Below are 20,750 nucleotides of genomic sequence, written 5' to 3' on the forward strand. Positions count from 1 at the left end.
AAAATTTAAATTTGTAATTTGGGTATTCTGTTCCCAAATTGCAAACTTAGATTTAGAAGATCATTTAGAAAGGAAGGTCATGCAATGGGGTGATACTTACACCAGCTGATACCAGAGAAACAGAAATTTCTTGTTGGGTGTATATTGTACGATGTGATGAAGACAGAAAAATACAAAAGATGCCAGCCCTATTGTGACTTAGCACTGCTGAGGCCAAACATGAAGCACATTTTTCTGGTTTGGGTTCCCCAGTGTAAGAAAAGTATGGAACTACCAGAGACAGTCCATTGAAAAGCCACAAAAGCTTACCAAGGGACAGAAAACACCTTCTTAATGAGCAAAGGATGAGAGTGCTGGGATGCTTCAGCATAGAGAAGAGAAGGATCAGGAGGAATGCCATCAATGTGTACAGATACCTGAGGATAGAGGCAGGCTCTTTGCAGTCGTTTCCTGTAACAGGACCAGAGGCAATGGGCACAAACTTAAAAACAGGAGTTTCCATCTGAACATCAGAAAACACATTCACTGAGAGAGTGATCAAACAGTGGAGCAGATGGCCCAGAGATGTTCTGGAGTCTCCATCCTTGGAGATATTCAAAAGCTGTCTGGACACAGTCCTGGGCAATCAGCTCTAGGTTCATGCCTCCTTTACACCACCACCAGCACTTAGACAGTTATACAATCAGGAACTGACCCAGGTGAAACACAGACCACCAAAAAGGAGAAAAAAAAAAGAAAGGAAAAAAAAAAAAAAAAAGGTTCTGATTCTGCTATCTTGAAGCCACTGAAATATTAGTGCCTAAAGAAAGAGACTCTGGGCTAGAGGAGAAGAGGAAAGGACCACTTAGCAACACAGCTAGTTTTATTGTAGCCACAGTGGGACCTAACAGGATGCCCTATCCTTTACCACTCAGCTTCTCCTGTTGTACATGTGCTACACAATGAGCATGTAATAAGCCAGAAGCAGAGAATAAAACCATCCATAACCATATAAAAGACAGTTTTATTACATTCCCAGACCCAAAAGTACTGTAGAGTCAGAAGTAGAGACATCTCAATACATACAGTCAGCTTCACTTTAGCAGCAAGGGTTATTAGTTTTGCCTCAGTCCCAGCTTTGCAGGGCTCAGACAGCTTCTTACAGAGCAACTCAGCTGTGTCTCCTAAGCTCCAGAGTCAGAAGGGCTCATTACCTGGGACACTGGAAAAATACACAGAGACAGCTCTTGCCTGGCACTATGACTGACCTGGTAAACTTGATCAAGACTTGGTGCTCTGGAGACCTAGGCCAAGAACAGCTGACATTGAACCACAGCTAATAAGCTGTGCAACTTTGAAACTGCTGGGGCTTTTGGATCTGTTTCTGCCATCCTCCTTTGTGCTTATTGAAGGAGTACAGTGGAGTGGCATCACTGCCTTTTAGACCGGAGCTGTCTGTGGAAGTAATAAACTTCTAAGATATAATATATGCATATATACTGCAGCTCAGTAACAGGACATCTAACTCCCCTAAGAACTTACCTATTGTTTGTTAACTGCTCAGATAACTCAAACAAGACAAGCTGTCCCCCAATGAGTTTTTTGGCACCATGGGGTTAACACTGCTGTGGCATTTCCCAGCTGCCAACAAACATCTTACTCTTGCATGAGATTTGACCAGGATTTCTGACAGACAGCCATCCACTTTACAACTGTAAAAGTCACAGCAAACTTCCACTAAAGGCTTCTATACATTTTCATGTAAATATGTGGATTTTCTCCCATGAGTGGGAATGCCGATTTCACAGTTACTTCCCAAGGGATTAAGTGAAGGAACCTGTGTACTTTATTGTCATTTCAGTGGTAAGTTGCATTTGATTCCTAATCAATACCATTTCTTTTGCTAGCTTTACTATAGGTATGTTGATATAGTGCACTATTTTATGTAATACAGTAATGTAATAGTAGTTCTTTTCATTTTATACTGTGTAGTAAGCAATTATGATCCAGATATTTCATCCAGTATCTTTTGTCTGTTCATTTGTCTTAATAAATAACTTACCTTTTATATGTGATTAAAACCTGTGAGACAAAGTTGCAACTTAAACTACTGATAGTCTGAAGCTAAGATAAGATCCAGCCTTCCCTAGACTTCTCCCTCTGAGAAGAGTTCCAGAAAGCAAGGGGGTATCCTTGGCCTCTCATGACTCAGTGGCAGTTTATTATTAAATTTTGTCCAAAGCTCCCACTCTGCCCGTGACAGACTCCTTTATAAAACAGGACTTTTCCATGCCTGCCCCAGAGTGTTTCTTTCCATGCTTCCCACATTACCATTAGCTTGCTCCCAGAGCAAGAAAAAAAGGCAGATAGAACAACAGTCAAAAGAAGGAAGAAGTTTCAAGAGTAGGAGTGAGGAAAAAAAATGTAACAAAAGAAAAAGCTGAGCTGCCAAATAATTGTATGTAGAGTGAGAAACCCTGAAACTGGCATCTGACATGAGCATGAATTTTCTAAAAAATACTTTAGTGGATGAATCTGAGAAAAGCTAATCCCATAAAATTCCAATATTTCCACTAATGCAAGCAGTCCTGATAAGGTGAAAATGTAATTAACAGCTATTATTAATTACATGCTTTATTTTTATTTTGCCTAAATACTTTTTATTAGTAGTTACTTACTGCATATAATCCTCTTTATTATTAATTTCATGCCTTATTTTTATTTTGTCTAAATACTTTTTATTAGTAGTTACTTACTGCATATAATCCTCTTTTCTTGGTTCTCAGAGGTCTAGTTTTTACACTTTGGTTTCCCCTAATCTTTCTAATTACTTTTTAACCAGTCTTGGTTTTATTTTAGAAATATTCAGCTGTGGCCATTTTAACTATTTTTACTTTTTTATTCTATGTTTTCCTGTACCAATTTATTTTTTCTATTCTTTCTCTCCAACTTTTTCTGTTGATCTGCCACATCTTTTGTCCTAGTTTTCTTCAACGTCTAGCCTAGAACCCTTTTTCCCCTATTCCTTTTCATTTTCTAAAAGATTTAGAAGTGAACTAGAATGCCTAGAGAAAAAGATTTAGCAGTAGAAATGAAAGAGTAAGGTGTGAAAACTGACACAGTTAGACAGTTTCCCTAAAACCAGGCGACAAAAGTATAACTTAGCATTCCCTGTGCTGCACTAAAAGAAAAAAAAGTAAAATGTCCTGTGTTTCTGTATAATAGGAACATTTTGTATTCCTATTTATGTGTAGATCCTTAAGAACTAAGAAATATCTATATCCCTGGGTTTTTTTCCCCACTGCTCCTGATGATAGAGGGACATCCAGCCTCCTTACAGTGAGTAAATATTGTATCTGAAGATGTATTATCTTCTCTTCTGCATTCATGTGCACTAGTATGTAGCCAAGATAAATAAAACAGTTATCTAAGTTTCAAGAGTGTAATTCAGGCAGATGTGACTTAAGTTAAACCCACCTAAATTTCAGCTGGAAAATGAATCAAGCATATAAGTGAAGGCAAATGGGAGTGACCTTTACATTCAAGCATCTCAGAGGCATTTTTGAGGAGCTAACAGCCCTGTCAAAAACATTCCCACTGCTCTCTATGAGTTTTTAAGACAGACTGCATAAGAGTCAGCCTATCAAATACACAGAAAAAAGCTACAAGGATAGTGTTTATTCTTTACATATGGCTTTGTATGAAAAAGAAATCTGGTATTTGAGAATTCTTGGACCTAGAAGACAAAAGCAGATAAAAACTCTGTGGCTTTATATCAATAATGAACTTGCTGTCTTTGACAGAAGTTGTCTCTGTGTTAAACTTTGGACTTGGTTCCATCAGCAGGGTGGAAGTTGTTGGCAGGAGATGCATCCACAGAACTATTTACTGAAAAAGGATATGAACAACTAGTGCAACAGGAAGACTAAGTACATGACCATGAACTAGATTACACAGCATGAGATACGACTTCTGGGGGAACAGAAAATATCACTGCATGGGAACACACACGGATCAAGAATTCAGTGCACTGCTGGAGAACCATTACATTCCAGGAAGATGCTTTTCTTTGGAAATAACTTGCAGATAGCATCAAATAATGCATCTCCAGCAGGTTACATTGTCTGCCTTTAGGTTATTGTAAACTTCTGATTACAGAATCAGACAATTTAAAATTGCTAATTGAAATTCTTTGTCATGTATAAATAGTTTATTAAATTGAGTTTGTTATATAATTTTCCATTTTCAAAGACAGTGCAGTAAAACAACTAAACTTAAGAAGAATCAACTGTAAGTTCAGATAAAAAGCATCATCTAGCATAGTATTAACCATAAGTAAAATATAAGGACATAGGAATATATGGGTAACAAAAATTATAGTACATAGTCTAGATACCTGAATCAATTGAAAATAAGTTCAGAGAAAGAAATACCTGTAGTAATTAATTTACACTCTTATAGTCAAGTTAGATAAAGTTATCAGCCAGGCTAAAACAGTGCCAATGAGACTTACAAGGTGCTTAAGATGATGTAAAATAATGTCAGGGTCAATGGTATCTGGAGAAGATGTCAAATTGAGTAAAATGAGCCCTGAAAGGACATTGTTAACAGCCTGAAGATGAAGAATATCACAAATGTTTTCAAGGGCAATGTTGACAGAGCCTTCCCATTTTAAATTAGCATTATTGCCAGGAGATAGTAGGCATGGAAGTAAATCTTTGCGTTGTGATTTTTTTTTTCTTTGAGCACCTCTGCAGGAAGAATAATCAGTTCTCCTCACTGCTAAGTCTTGAAATTATTAAATAGCTTATAACACTTAAATTTCAAAAGTAAATGTGCCTGTAACTTTGAGCTAAAAGGTATTATCCCCACTGGTAGGAAAATAAAAATTAACACATTACAAAGTAAAGATAGATACAATAGAGATAAAAAATTGTAGTATCACATAGTAGAACCACAGGAAAATCTTACAACATTCTTGGATTGCTTAAAATAAATATTATTGAGTGCTGTTTCAAGAGGGAAAAAAATATTTACATTAGAAATGTAAAAGATGTCATAGAAAATAAATGGTTTAGCACTGCTAACAGCTTTTTCTGAATAGTAAAATATGTGTATATATGTTGCAATCTATGTTCTCATAGAGAAGGAAATATTAAAATCTGTTGTGTAGGTATTACTTGTCACTGTTTACAGCAACATTGAATGATGTTTTCACAAAACCCACAATAACTACCAATACTCTTACACAGCAGTTGGCAAGAATTTCCTTGATTTCAATTGATTTAGAAACTAAAAATCATTAGTGACTTTTAAAATCCTTATCATTATCCTTATTTGGAAAATTGAAAATTAATATCTAGGAAAAAATGTCATCCAGAACTCAATTCACACACATAAGTCAGAAAACCTGTCTTTTCTTTGTTACGTATTCTCACTTCCAGTGTTTCAAAGAAAATGTGGGGTTGAATTTATTCTGAAATAGAGCAAATTATAGTTCCTTGAAAGAATTATTTAATATTGTTGTTGTAGTATCATCGTCAAAACACCAGAAAAATTAGAAAATATTGTGTGAGATAATCAATAGTAGTAGAACAAAAGTTGATATTTTAAGGATTCATACACAGCATGTGTAGTAATATAGTATTAATATATAGTAATCTGAAAAGAAAAAGGAGGCTGGGGAATGGGGGATTTCTGGTCATTTTTTCTTCCTCTGCATGCTTTTTTCCCAGCTCCAGTGTGGGCTCTCCATCAACCACTGTTCTTTCAGGGTACATCCCCCTGCTCCAGTCTGGAGTCATCCACAGGCTGCAGTGTAAATATCTTCTGCACTGTGCTCCTCTCCATGGGTTGCAGAGGCATACCTACTCCACAGAAGTCCCACAGAGAAATACCTGCTTCTCCATTTGTATATAGGTAGGAATAGGATCACAATGTTTGAATTCTTTTTTATATTGTTATTTCACACTCATATGCCAATTTGAGGCTTATTTTTTTTTAAGCCTACTTATTTGGTATAAAGATAATGTGCATGTAAACCCAAAGCAAGAAGCATTGACATTGAAATTAAGAAAATAAAAATCTTCTCTTTATAATTTTGTTAACAGATATGAGGAAACCCTGAGGAAGCAAGGATCTTAAGTTCCTTCTCCTCTGGTATCTACAGACAATGGAAATAAAACCAATGATCTTTCCAATTTTGTGTAAATAACTATTTGTCATAATAACAGATTTATATTATATTCTATACTTTTCACATAGAAGTGTTTCATATAACTCATACCTTGGGACATGATAAATATGCTTTTTAGCAGTGTTGGCTTTTATTAATGATGACAGGGTTCCAGGACACTCACACGTTGTTTAGAAAGCAACAGTGTTTAGTGTATTATCACTGATTTTTCAGTCTTACAAACCTTTATTCAAGTACCTGATTTTAGTAGTAAAAGCATGTTTTGATATCAAGCTGGCCGCACAATGAGGCCTGCCATAATAATTTTGACATACAATAAATAGAAATCAGTACAGAATATACATGGTAAATTACTGGACTTTCTCTGACTTCTGAACAAGTAACTGTGAGATTAGAACTACTGTATGTATTTCTCCAGTGGCAATGTTCTTTGTGGGAAAACTTAATAATATTTTTGCTTAGTAAATATTTAATTATTGGAATTTTATTATATTATTATCTCCTATTCTTTAATATCAGAATTATTTTAGAGATTGTCATGCTTTTTTTCTGTTTAATTAAACTACATCTCAGCTGCTATACTCAGCTTCTTGTAGAAAGCCAAGAGACTAAGAAAAACATCTGGGTTTATAATAGAAATGTTGACAAACAATTAAATACAATAACACTGTTGGGAATCTCTCTTTTTCTTTTAGACTTCCTCAGTAATAATTTGTCCTTTACCAAGGAGTTTTACTATACTAAATAAATCTAAATAAACACACGAAATGTGTTCATTTTTATTTCAATAGAGAATTTAATCAAGATCAAGACTGTAAAGGAGGCAAACGAAACCAAAATATAAATTCACATCATGGCAACTGGTTTTCTGTTCTTTCCACTTTTATTACATATATTGAGATCTGCCTTTGGAGGCAGAAATTAATGATCCAAACTCTTCAGGAAGAGCCAGTAAAGACCTAATACTAGAACAGAATTATTAGAAGTCAGAAAGTTCTAATTTCTTTTTTTTATATTTTTTTAGTATAATTTTGAACACTGGTTCATAAATCAATGATTTGCCTTACTTTGTGCTGTGGTTACATTTGTGATCTGCCAGCCCAATAGTCCATCCCCAATCCAGGTCTGTGTCACCCTTTCTCATTCATTATTCTCATTCTCAGTTAGTTATTTCCAGAAAAAGCTCAAGCAGAAGTTCCTGACTGTGAGCATGCTAAATGCACAAATCACAGAATTTTCCTGTGTTCCTGTACAGAAACATTGGGAGACCACAAGACAAAGCAAAAAATAGTTAAGTAGCAGGAATAATATGCAAACATTGTACCAATAATTTAATTCATTCTACTGCAGGTATAAAAGGAAAACCTTGAAATCCACAATAGTGTGCAATTTGAAGGCATCATCCCTATTACTGGAAAAGAGGTTTTTATGATTTTTTTTGCTGAGTCAATAGAATTTCGCTGACCTGAGGGACCACCATCTCATTCATCTGAAGAATGCTTTGAAAAAAACAATGTATTTACCAAAAGAGTTTTTCTTCCTGCATAACAATGATATAACAGGATCATAATTTTATACACATGGGAGCCGTATTAGAGCTTATGCCTTTGTTGTAAACATGCATAACCTTTCCATTATTAGTCTTAAAAGTCCAAACTCCTGAAATTTAATGACAAGTTAAAATCTTCTATATTGATTTATTTATTTGTAATATAATAGGTGTGAAAGAAATCCTGGGAAGAAAAAGAGCTCCCATGCTTCCCAATATCAACAATTAAAAAAAAAAAAAGAAATGTCAGAAATTGAGCAATTCTTATTTCTTACTATTTGATATGTTCAGTATTACTGTGTAATGTATTTAAAGACAAAATTAAAACATTTCTGAAAAGCAAAAATTATAGTCATGAGTCATCAGAATATTTTTTAATTATTTGTTTTAACATAGTTTGGCATGTGCAGTATAAATTTCACCTGATTCATATGTATTACTGGCCATTGTTGGCATTACTCTTTAATTAATCATGGTTCAATCCTTAAAATACGTTAGAAATTAAGGATTTCCTGTGATTCTTTAATGAAGGTTTGATTTTAATTATATTCACTTGCTATGTAAATTGGGTCTAAATAACTCCATTTATTAATAACATATCTGGATATGCAAAATAAATGTCATTTAAATTTCATTAAACATGCTTGCAGTTTTGAGCTTTTACAGAAATGCATATTTAATTATGTCACAAATTAACAGATTGCTTTACTTGGTACAACAATGTTTCTTGCTAGATGATTTAAACATTTACAACTGTGGTACAGATGTGGACACTTTTCTCACAACTAATAGGAGAAAAATATCTATTAAGTTAATTTTCATTTAAAAATGCAAATTAGGCTACACTGATTTCCCCACAGAATTGCAATCTCTAATCATATTAAATTTATACCATGTTCCTTCATGCTTTTCTGATGCAAACTTGTTTCTAGTGTGTGAATCAAAAGTGTCTAACAATGTTTCTGATTATTTTGACTTTTAATAATCAAATATTTAGGATTTAATTTTTTTAGAAATTCAGAATGTTTGAGTTCCATTTCAAGAATTGTAAATGAAGATAGATTATATGTCAATGATGCAATACATACAATTCAAAAAGAAAAGTTAACAAATATAATCTTCTGTTTGCTTATTGCAATAAAGGAAAGATGAGGAAACAGTGAGTCTTCCTATTTCTATTCAGCTTCTTTTTAAAAATCTTAACTCAGTTGATAAATATTAAGTATAACTTCTGATTATATTTACATTTTCAAAAACCAGAAAAGATGCTCAGAGAGGTTAAGAAATTTGCTTAATGCTTTAAGGGCAACAAGTGGCAGAACTGGCAATAAAATGCCCAAGTTCTGTAATTGTTAGGTCATACAAATGTTTGGCTAAAACAGGAAAACTTCCCTCTGGTATATGCAGACTAGACTGCACTTTACATGTTTCAATCTGTTACAGAAATAAACCTAAATATTTTGTATGTTTTGAATATTTTTCTTTAACCTTTATTCAGATTTTCACAAGGTTATACACAGCAGGGAAGTCATTGGAGCAGCTCACAAAGAATAAGGCTCAGCATATGCAAATCCTTTATAAACAAATCCATAGTTTCAGTCCCAATCTTCTGTGTGCTGGAAATTACTTCTGTGTTGTTTTTATAAACATATTTTCGGAAAGTAGCTATATTATAGTGAAATGGTAATTAATATTTAATTCATTTCATTTAATTAGAAACTGAAATTAGGTATCTGTTATATAAACCTGCCTTAAATCAGTTCATCATAAGTACTATTATATCACATGAGTAATGAAGGTAGAATTAGAGGGCAGAATGAAATTCTGGTGATATTGTTTTTCCACTTTCAAAGCAAAGGGAAGAAGCCTTACAAAGCCCCTATATCTCCATTACTAATAGTAGTGTAGAAGAGATAAGAATTATTCAGCTACTATTATGGAGCAAGGAAGTGATAAAGCAGCTTTCCTCCTATCTCACAAAGTATGTTCCAGTCCTCAAATCCTCCTATTTCTAAAAACACTCCTGTTCCCTGATGTATATATGTGATTCTGCATAGATAAAGGAAAGTTCAGTCAGGGCATGTCTGCCTAAAGCTCACTGAGTGTCAAGCAGTTACAGCAGTTACTCAGTCTGCCTGCTTTTCCAGCTTAGTTGACCCTGGTAATTCCCCCATTTTAGCTAAAGGTTAATTATGTCACCCAGCCATGATCAGACATACTTGTTCTGAGGCAATGGACCTCTGCCTCTTGAAGAGAACAGCACTGAAACTCTGGGTAGGCACCTATTTTGTGGACTGTCTTTTGGAAAAATAGTGTCATGGTAAAAGTCTGCAATGTGGGAAAACCTAAGATTCCCCCCTGAGAGTGAAAAGACAGCAGAATGGTGATCTGGAAGTGCCAATGGCACTCTCCTGAATGCAATTTACATTAGATGAACAGTGAATTAAAGAAAAACATTTTTAGGAATCATGATTTATCTGCATACTAGTTCTGTCTTTTTTTTCCATTTTTTTCCCCTCCATTACTTCATTACAGCAAGGCTTTGGTTCAGTGTCAGATAAAAAACCAGCCCAGAATAGAATTTTTCAGTTTCCAGGAGGAAAGTTTCAAAGAAATAGATCATTATGAGGAAGGTGAGCAGTCCTGCCTTTATGCTGTTTTATTATATCACCCTCTTTGATATCCCTTTTCAGAACAAGACTCATTCCCTACGTGCCTGCATGACCATTCTGACATAGCTATGTCCCCAGCAGTCAATGCAGATTGGATGCCTAAGGAACAATTATTCTCTGCATTTAGATGTACCTTTTTCCTTCCTTGGACTTTACAGGGATTTAAGTGGATCTTTTTTTAAGTAGATAAAATCACCACTATTTTAGTTTGATGTTAAACTTTAGTTAGTAATCATGAGCAATGATTACTTTCACTAGTCATGTAAAATTGGATTCCAAGACTTCTTCAAGTAACAACAATATAAATATTTTTATTCTGTGTTTACAGCAGAAGATATACAGGTTTAACTCAAATTAAATTTTAAATAGAATCTTGCAGTAATTACAGCAGGAAAAATTGCTGCTGCATTCAAGTGCTTAAGTACTGCTGTATTTAAACAGCTAAAGAGAAATTGGGAGATCTATATACAGACAGAAGAGAATTGGAACTATTGGAGTAGGTTTTTTTAATCTTACGTTTTCATATTATTAAATGAAGTAAAACTAAACTTCAAAGTTTTTTCCAATTAATTGGTTACAACTAGTGTCATTTTAGAATTATTTTTCCTAATATTTAATTTTGCCTGTTTCTCAGTGGTTTTGGCTACTGTTTTAGCTATTAATTGCAACACACTGAAAATTCTTGGTGGAAAACTCCTATGTGAAAATAATCTAAATGTCAATAACATGTATTTGTATCTGCATATCTGTTTTATGTGGTTAATATTGTTATGAATTTTAGCTCCCAGGTGACAACATGCTCAGAAGTAGTTCCTGTCCTTTTCAAATTGGAGATTTGCCTTAAAAGGCCTGCTTAACATCCTTCTCTCATTTTTGTTCTTGTCTGTTCTATTGTCATTACAGAAATGTCAGATTAAAAAAACCCAAAAAAAAAACAAAAAAAAAACAAAAATCAAATGAGTCTTTAAAGTGTGAAATTATTCCATCTAAAAAGTCTGTAAAAGAATTTAAAAGGAAATCATGGTGGTTTATTTAGATTTTAGTAACTTAATAATTTCACATTTAGCAATCAAACTGGATAAAGCTTCTAAGAAATTAGAAAAAGGAGCAATGACTTAATATTAGTGCAGCTTTAGATTCTACACCTAAAAGTACATTTCAAAAAAACACATTTTCTACCAGTTGGAAAAGGTATTGTTGCACAACACATTATTAAGCAGCCTTTCAGATCCTAATACTGCTAATTTGTTACATATGTTACTTTTGAAATGTGTAATATCAGTGATTATTTTTCATTTTTATTATTATTATTATTGTTATTGTTATTATTATTATTAAACATGTGAAGCTATTATTCCTGTGAATTTTTTCACTACTTTTTGTTTTACTTTGTGTAGGGCATGCTGTTTTACCTATTTCATAAAAGTTAGCTGTGAAAGATGTTCCAGGTACAGGAGATGCTGGTCCCAGCCTGCTGCAATCCAGGAGAGCTCAAAGGCCTTCACTTAGGAACACCATTTATAGGGTCACAAGACAATTGGCTTCAGTCATCTGTCAATTTTCAGCCTGTCTATAATCCAAGATGGTAATTGCTGGAATTTTTCAAAAATTTAGTAATAATAATACTGTTCCACTCTGGCTATGATTCAGTAAAGCAAAGTTCCAAGGCTAGCAGGGGATGACTGATTCTATCTCATCCCCTTCCTTGGTTAGGCAGCAGAAGTTTCTGGTACACACAGTGTTTCTGATAATCTCAAGGAGAAGAGCATCATCTGGAAGTCATTTATCAAGGCCCAGGCAAACATTTCTGACACTGAATTTCTGACACTGTAGAGCAGTGTGTGTTGGGGGAGGTGGGGATGCACCACCACAGTGCTTTAAAGTAGATTTTTTTTGGACAGGATACCAACATATTCCATTAGGAATTGATAATCAGAATTGACACAACCCAAATGCCCTCTGTAGAATAAAAGACATTTACTGTTTTCACTTCTGAAGTTAATATCCCTAAGTGTTAGATCCATAACAGCATGTGCCCTTAATCACTGACACAGAACCTCTCTAAAGACTTATCACTTGCAAGTGTCAGATGAGAGCAGGATGAGAGCAGATTTCCTCCAAAGGATGTCATAGCCATCATGTCTTCTGGATATGAGCATATCAGTTCTGCAAGGACAAAGCTGTGATCTAATAATGGCATTAGAAGGAATCAGAGAAGAAAACTAATTTATAAAATATTGCTCAAAATGGGTAACCCAAAGAGGAGGCTGTAGGACATAGATCTTTGGGTTTGTCACTTCATTTGTAACAGTCACAAAATAAGTATAGGAGAAATCCATGTGCCTGTGAATTACCAGTTTAGGTAATTGCTCTTATATGGGTCCCAAAAATGAGAAACATAAGAAACAAGGACAGAGGCTGAACCCAGGAGCTGCATGCAGTTGACTCCAGTTGTTCTACAGGAGTGGGATCTAAAATGATCCTTACACTGACCCCTCAAAACAGTAATTTAAAATGTATATTTAGGTGGAAGGCATGGGGGCTTTGTTTATTTGTTTGAATGTTTGTTTTTTGATCAAATTCTGACCTAGTTGCTGGTCTAGCACCTGGATTTGTTACAAGTAGTTTGGTCCAAAGATTAAGACATTATTTTTCATTTATACACATAGATTCACAGATAATTGGAAGTGGTCACTACTTCTCCAGCACAGTAGCAAGTTTTACAGCCACACCAGGAATACAATTGTCCAATATTACTGGGTGTCCAAGCTACATCCCTCATTTCCTTTCAGACATTTCTTGCCACTCCTTGGTGTTTTTCTCTTAATTCTAAGGCAAGAGCTCAGTTACCTCATGGAACTGGTCCTGAAATATAGACTTGTTTGTTTTCAAATGGCCTTCTGCTGTTCAGTGATCTGTGTGAAACTAACCAGTAGCTGAAATTCAATTCCTGCAGCACAATTGCTTCACAAAAGTGCAACTATCATCAATTTTTTAGAGCGATTAGGCAAACTCTTAGAGACAGGGTTAACACTGAGATATTTTTCTGTCAAGCACCTTGCAATATTATTTCCTCTTTGTGTTATTCTGTAAATGCATGGAGCACTACAGTCACAAATGCTACCAACTTGTCAAACTACAAGAGCACTACAATAGCTTTCTAATTATTATATATCTGATATTAATTATCAGGTAGTCCCTAATCAACATTTCCATGAAATGAACTGAAAGAGAACATAGAACATCACAGAGCTCACTTCTATGTTTTTTGTTACTAGAATTACTTTTAGCAGAATTACAATTTCCTGGGACACCAGCTGTTCCAAAGACCTAACCCAGGTCCCTCCTTCAGTGGCAGTACTGTCCTCAGGAGCAGTGCAACTGCTCCATCCCTTGTTGACCCTTAACAGGCTGTTTCAACAGGCTGTTCCTCTGGCAGGTGGTTTGCTGCTTCCATCATGACACTGGGCCCTGCTACTGGAGTGACTCAGTCATTAATTCAGAGGGGTTTTGTAATCATTGTCCAAAGATGATCTCCACATTTTTGGCTGCCTAGCAACCTGCTTCTCTGGAAGTCTGAAGCCTTCTATAGCTCTGTGCCATATCTGTCAGCTGCATGTGGATTCCTTGGATACCTTAGATATTTAGAATATCATTCAAAATAACAATTTTTAAGTAGATAGCCTCTTATCTGACTCCTCATGTTCATTTGATGATTTTGAAAAAGTGTTTTGTATTTATTGCTTTCTTTTCTTGTGTCTCTACTTTTACATTAAAATGAGATTTTTGCTGTGGGGTTCAACTTGTTTGTGCTCCTAAACATTAAACAAAAGCTCTTGAAGGTCAGGATAAGAAGGTGTGGATCCTGTCCTGGTATTATAACGCCAAAATTCCAGCAATAATCCTTGTCTCAACATTTTTGTTTACACTTAGTTTTTAATTGGTCCACACAACTCCTGAAGGCTTGTATAATCTAATCTAAAAATGTATTAACAGTTCAAAGTATATTTTCTTTCAGTGATGAAGTATGCATCTTGAAGGCAGTTTATCTTATATAAGCTTAAAGATTTGTAGATTTTTGTTGGTAGATTGCAGAGCATAAAACATGCAATGAAAAATTACTGCAACATGACTTTTGAACTATTCTGTCAAAACACTTCATCACTCAGCTACTGGGACTAGCTTTGCTGAAGTGAATTAGTGCTTCCTTCCTCTCTTCTCCATCTTAAAGTCCTTTGATGTGAAAGGGTGAATGTTGCCACTCTAGTTATCACCAAAGAAAGGACAGAAAGCCTAATATACAGTGCAAGACACATCAGCGTGACAAGTACTATTTCAGCATCATTAAAAGGAAGTAATTTTCAGCTGTTGAAGTACAGGATAGAACAATTCAGTAACTGCATAGAACAAGACAGCCTGAGAGCACCATGTATTTGAATTGTGTTCTAGCCAATTTTGACCTTAGTAGTGGTGTTTGATAGACACAAAGTCATCTAGACTTCATTACCTATCTATCTAGCATGATCTAGGCAGGGAGGGGGTGTTATTATTTTTTTCATGATTGACAGGCAGACATTATTTTTCATGCTTCTGTGAATCTAAATGAAAGTCAGATATCAGAAGCTACATTTCCCATTGCCTATTTATTTTAAATTATTTTCTCAGTTATGCTACTGCAAACTAAATAGTGTTATATTCTTGAATATAAAGAATTTTGGGTTTTGTAGCACGATTACAAGTACACAAGTTAATAGGGTTGGAAAAATACAGCAGGAGGGTTACAAGGCCTTCTGAGAAAAATATCTACATTGTGATTCCAATTTTTAGGAACTTTGAAGAACCTGGGAAGAATGTAATAACTTTTCTCTGCACAGAAATCTTTGAGATCCAAATCTATAATAACTTTCTTTCTGAAATTCTCATTGAAGTCAATGTATCTTTGAACCTCTATCAAAAGCAAGATTAAGCTTTATGTTTTCTGTTCTATAATAATTTCTTTTTTATTTATTTAACAGGAATACTGAAAATACTGAATTTAGACATTATAAGGAAAAGACAAGTTAAAAGGTTTGGTTCCTGCAAAGATTTGGTAAATGTAAATATCTTTATATCTGAGTATCAGGATCCTTACTAAAATGTCTAGAAATAGTCAGATGAGTTATTCAAAACATTTCCGACAAACTGAAGCATTGTGACTACATTGGGATGAGAGCTTTAGGGAACACACCTTCACACCACTTGTTACTAAGGATTCATGTCCTAAGATTTACACCTGTCAGGGAAGAAAAACACTCACAATGTCAGCTAAACAGATATTTCAAACAAAATTCTTTCCATTAACAAGGAGTGTGATAAAAATGATGGGAAACCCTGTATCATTGTTTTCATATTTCACGTTCACAGAAGGCAGTGTTTTAGAAATCTGCTGCCTCCAATGTTGTTACACTCTATTATGTGACATCAACAGGACGTGCTGATGCTAACTTGTGCAGTAACATAGAAAGACCACATATTGAGACTTTTTGTGGAAAGTTTATAACTAAATGCTTCATGAATTGATTAACATTGCTTCCTATCATCCTATAAATTGATTAGGCTACAGTATTTGTTCCTTGCTTACTGTGGTGCACTAAGCAACTTCTATTTAGGATAATCTCTTTTCTCCCTTTTCTGTGAGGAAGGAATTTTTTACTGATTTTTTAAAGCTTCATAGGAAGGCTAAGTGTACAGTTGTAAAACAAAAAGGACACACACATGGACCTTAGCAGTGATACATAATTGTCCACACTCTTGATTATTAGCACAGGCCATGTCATAATTTTGGCCCATGCAGAATAGTATATTCTAGATTAAGATGGGGCAGGTTTGGGGTTATCTGTTAGATCTAATCCTAATAAACATTTAAATTCCCTTCCTCATTTGGGAGGGCTTAACATGCCTTTTGGCCCCATAATCAAAGATCATTTCCTAGATCATTTAACTAGAATAAATTTAAATTTTGAGTACCACATTATACATTATAAAATATCATTTGTATTCATCTTAAAAGCAAAGAGAGTTGTGACATGATCTATGATAAATTTCTATTCAAAATGAGTTATAATGAAAGACTGTAAGCAGAAAGATCTAAACTGCACCAGTGTTATTATTCCTGAAAATAAGCTATTAAATAATTTTGTCTCTTTGTTCTCTTAGGAGTTTGTTTGCAAACAGATGCTGATTTCTATGAATGTATTCATAACACATTTACTGAAGAGCTGAAATGCACAATACACTTAATGCACACAATATATTTACTGAGCAGGTGAAACAAAGTACAATTTATGTAATGATTAGCATGGCATATATTACCACATATAACTACTGATTTGTATTAAAGATAGTCAAGTATACACTACAATGAAAAGAGTATCTGAATTACAGATTAATGTCTTTGTAGCAATGGTTTACTGCCTTTCTACTTTAACAAAATGCTGATACAAATGCAAATGCACTGATGTGTGTTATGGGGTATTCTATGAAAGCCATGTCCTTCTGCCCTCTAGTTAAACTTGTGATCCTGTTTCCAGTTTATAATGATGAATTTGAGGTATCACTCCTGTCAGAAGCTAGGGAGGGATTTGTTGTAGAAGAAATAAAGAAATTTTCTGAATATATAATTTTGTGATAATCACTTTATGCTCTAATTGTCATTAAACTTGAAGATAAAAAGTGCTGGATTGAACTCAAAAAAGGGAATTGAACATGAAAGGTTGACAGTTTCTCATTTTTACTTCATAGAAGTGATATTTGATGCCTCATTCTCCAAGGAGCTATGTTTGTACATCTTCAGTTAAAATGTAGCTGACCATTTAAAAAATATTCTCTGAGTCAGCTTTCTTCATTTCAATCCCCTAATTGGCATGAATCTATAGAAAGGTATGGGCTTTTTCAAGCACAGTTGAGCCAAAGCACATTCTTAGTAAATCTATTTATGTTGTATTTCCTCATAATGAAAACATTGCAAAAAAATGGAGTAAAACCTGATATATTTTGGATTATTTGCTATCAAATTCTGTATTATTTGACACGCCAAGACTGTATTTTTTACAAAATTAATAAATACATTTAGAAAGCAGAGTAAAAGTAAAATGCCTATTACAAATAGTAGAAGAATGCCTAGGCCTATTCTAAACAGAATGCTCTTTCACAAACCATTGCTTTCCTAGACACTGTATTACTTTCTCAATATTTCAAATAATTTTCTAGGATGGTTTTGCTAAGTAGGAAGGTTTACAGCAAGGAATATCTCCAGTCAGTATATACAGGAAGAGAGTCACTGTTTTCAGGGCCTGTATTTCCACAACTCATTTGCATTTAAGCTGATAAGCAAGTTCAGCAGGGATTTAGGACCAAGGGGATTAATTATGACTGGTAATATTCATCTTCTTGCTTAACTTTTTGTTTACTTTTCTACAAGAAACCTGAAGAAACATCCTAAGAAACCTGAGTCTGCACTAATCCTTCAGTATCTACTTTGGACAATCCTTGACAGGGAAATAGTAAATATGAACATAATAATTGGTGTCACTGGCACCCTTCCATATCCCAGATAACAATCTATTGCTCCTTTTCTACATTGTAGGGAAAATTGCTGAAAAACTTGAGTCCATACTGAGGAAGTTAAATGTTTTATAACCTGCATCTGTTTTCTTGGTTTAGACACCAAATTATTCTGGCTATTTCCCTAGTTTGATAAGACTTGTAAATTAAGGTATTTTCAATAAGACTTTAACAGTAAATTTGAGAAGGATTGGCTATTTTGACTGAAAAAGATAAAAATAAAAAATAATTTAGCAAGTCTTTCCAAAATTTTAGCTATTCAGGAAGAATTTTTATCTTCCTTACATATACTATTTTCAAAGAAAACTATTCACTTTGTTTTCCTATACAGCATTTTTTTCATATGTAAAAAAGTACGCAGAAAAGGGAAACACATTTTTTCTTCAATAGAAAATGTACATGTCTTCTTATTAATTGTGAGAATTTTTTCCTATTAAGAAAAATTTTGCAAGTAGATATTACATAATAAAAGTGAGGCAGCAAATAAAATGAGGACTCTTCAAAAAAGAGATGGTGGGACAGAATGCAGTGAAGAAGGTTTGTCTTCCACAGAAAACAAGAGTAGTAACAGTTTTAAGATCTATTGTATTTTACACTGAACTATGACTTAAAGAAACTATCACTCTGCTCAAGGAAAACCCACAAGATCCAAGCAAGTGCTAAAGCTGAATAAAGTTTGAAGCAGAAAACCTACATATTTCTCTGCAGGATAGGCAATCTGGGAAACAAGCACTACCACAGAGATTGCATAAATGTTAATAAGTTAAATAATAGAGGAAAAAAACTGTGGATCCAGATTATTTGTGCATGAGTCTGCATGAGTCTGCATCCTCTGCATGAGTCTGCATTCTCATGAGACATGAGAATTTCTATAAAGATCTGAAGCCTCGACAAATCTTTATAAAGCTACATCAAGCATCAGAGTGTAGAATCAAAAGGAATTCAGAGAATTCCCAATTCAGTTATTTGCCTGCAGACAGGATGCCATATGGCCAATTCCATAACATAATCTAGTTCATTTTTAAAGCTGTTAACTTTCCCAGTTTTTACCCTTCCAACTGTGTTTGAAAGGCTTTTCTAAAAATGTATTTCTTTTACTATTATAGGTCTCTTTTTATTATCTTACTCTAACATTTATTATCGTGTTTAGTTGACTGGATTAATTTATATGCAAATTATTCAGAGATAAAATGACAATAGATAAATGTTATAAAACCATCATCAATTTCACAGTTAATGCAACACATTCGAGGTAGGAGACCAAGGAGGTGAAAGGAAGTAGGATGTGAACTGCTGGTTGGTCTTACATGTGGAGAAAGTTCTTATGAAGTCAAGAACTTGACCTGAGCTTATGTGATGGTGGCTTAAGCCACCTTTAGTGGCTTAAGCTAAAAATCTCATTTATAAAAAAATAAAAAGGTAAAACAAAAGGTACAGGGAGGAAGTGGCTTCACACATGAACACCTGACACTGCATTAAGGGCTTGTACCTGTGAGACAAGCCCCCAAGGCAACACCTGCATGAACATTTATAAAAATATTCATAGACCCTCACCTGTGCCTCACAAGTTACACAGCAACTCACAAGGCTGTTGACAGCTGCACATAATGTAGTGGAGTACCAAAAAATCCAGTATTCATCCATTTGTGAATTCCACAAATAGTTGACAGGTGTCCTTGTTAGAGCAATATTCCTACCCCTTCTTTCTAAGAAAACTGAAAGAATGTTCATGGCTAATGACATATTCTATCCATAGATCTCGTGTACAGAATAAATTTATTAGTTGTTTTCAAAATTCAAACAGACATGTTGATGATTCTGCTCGTACAATTTTTTTTCTAGTCCAAGTAAAATATTAAAAAAAATTATTCAATACTTACAATGATTTTAGGCCTTAGTTGGGTACTATTAGGAACATAAAGATTATGGTGATGGGAGGAGAGAGATGGTCCAAACAAAGCTCTGCCAATGGAATGAACCTATGATCTAAATCAAGGTTTCATTTTCCTTTTTGTTTTTCCTGTGGATTTTTATATAATTCAATTTTTACATTACTTTTACTTAGTTACCTCTTTTAAGCATTTCACCTCTTTACTACCATTCCCACATTTGTCAATAAACATGGAAACTGCATCCTCAGTATCTCTGCTGTGCTCTCAGCAACTGAACAAACCTTTTTATCTTTTTGCACAAGTCTCCCCACTATCTCTGCATTGCAATTATAAAAAATGAACATACAAACAGGTGTTTTGCTTTCAGAAAGCAAAAACAAAACCATAAAAACCTAGAAACACTATTCAGTATTCTCTAATGAGGATTTAAGTTCTCATTTTTAATGCGATAAGAGATAAATACTAAGCTAAAATGTGTGATAAATACGTAGCAAATAACATTTTTATTCTGAGAAAAATTCATTATGCATTTTAAAGGACAAGAAAATCTCTTCTATCAGCCATAAAAGGTTACTTTTAATTTATTCAGTAGGATGTCATGGTTAATAAAAACAAAATATTTTTTCAATATCCTACTGCTTTGAGATGTGCTTAAAGCCTTCATACAGATATTCACCTGATAATATAAAGTTCATGGTTTATTCAACCACAGCAGCTGTTGTAAACCCTAGGTTGTCATTTATTTTTCAGCTCTAGAGAAAGATTTATAGTCTGATTCTAAATGCAACAGATATTTAGCCCTCAGATCTGTTGCAAAAACAATCACATCAATACTACTAGATCCAGAAAAAGAGGGGGGA

Source organism: Lonchura striata, chromosome 1 (genome assembly GCF_050655825.1).
Source record: "Lonchura striata isolate lonStrDom1 chromosome 1, ASM5065582v1, whole genome shotgun sequence".
Lineage (NCBI taxonomy): Eukaryota > Metazoa > Chordata > Aves > Passeriformes > Estrildidae > Lonchura > Lonchura striata.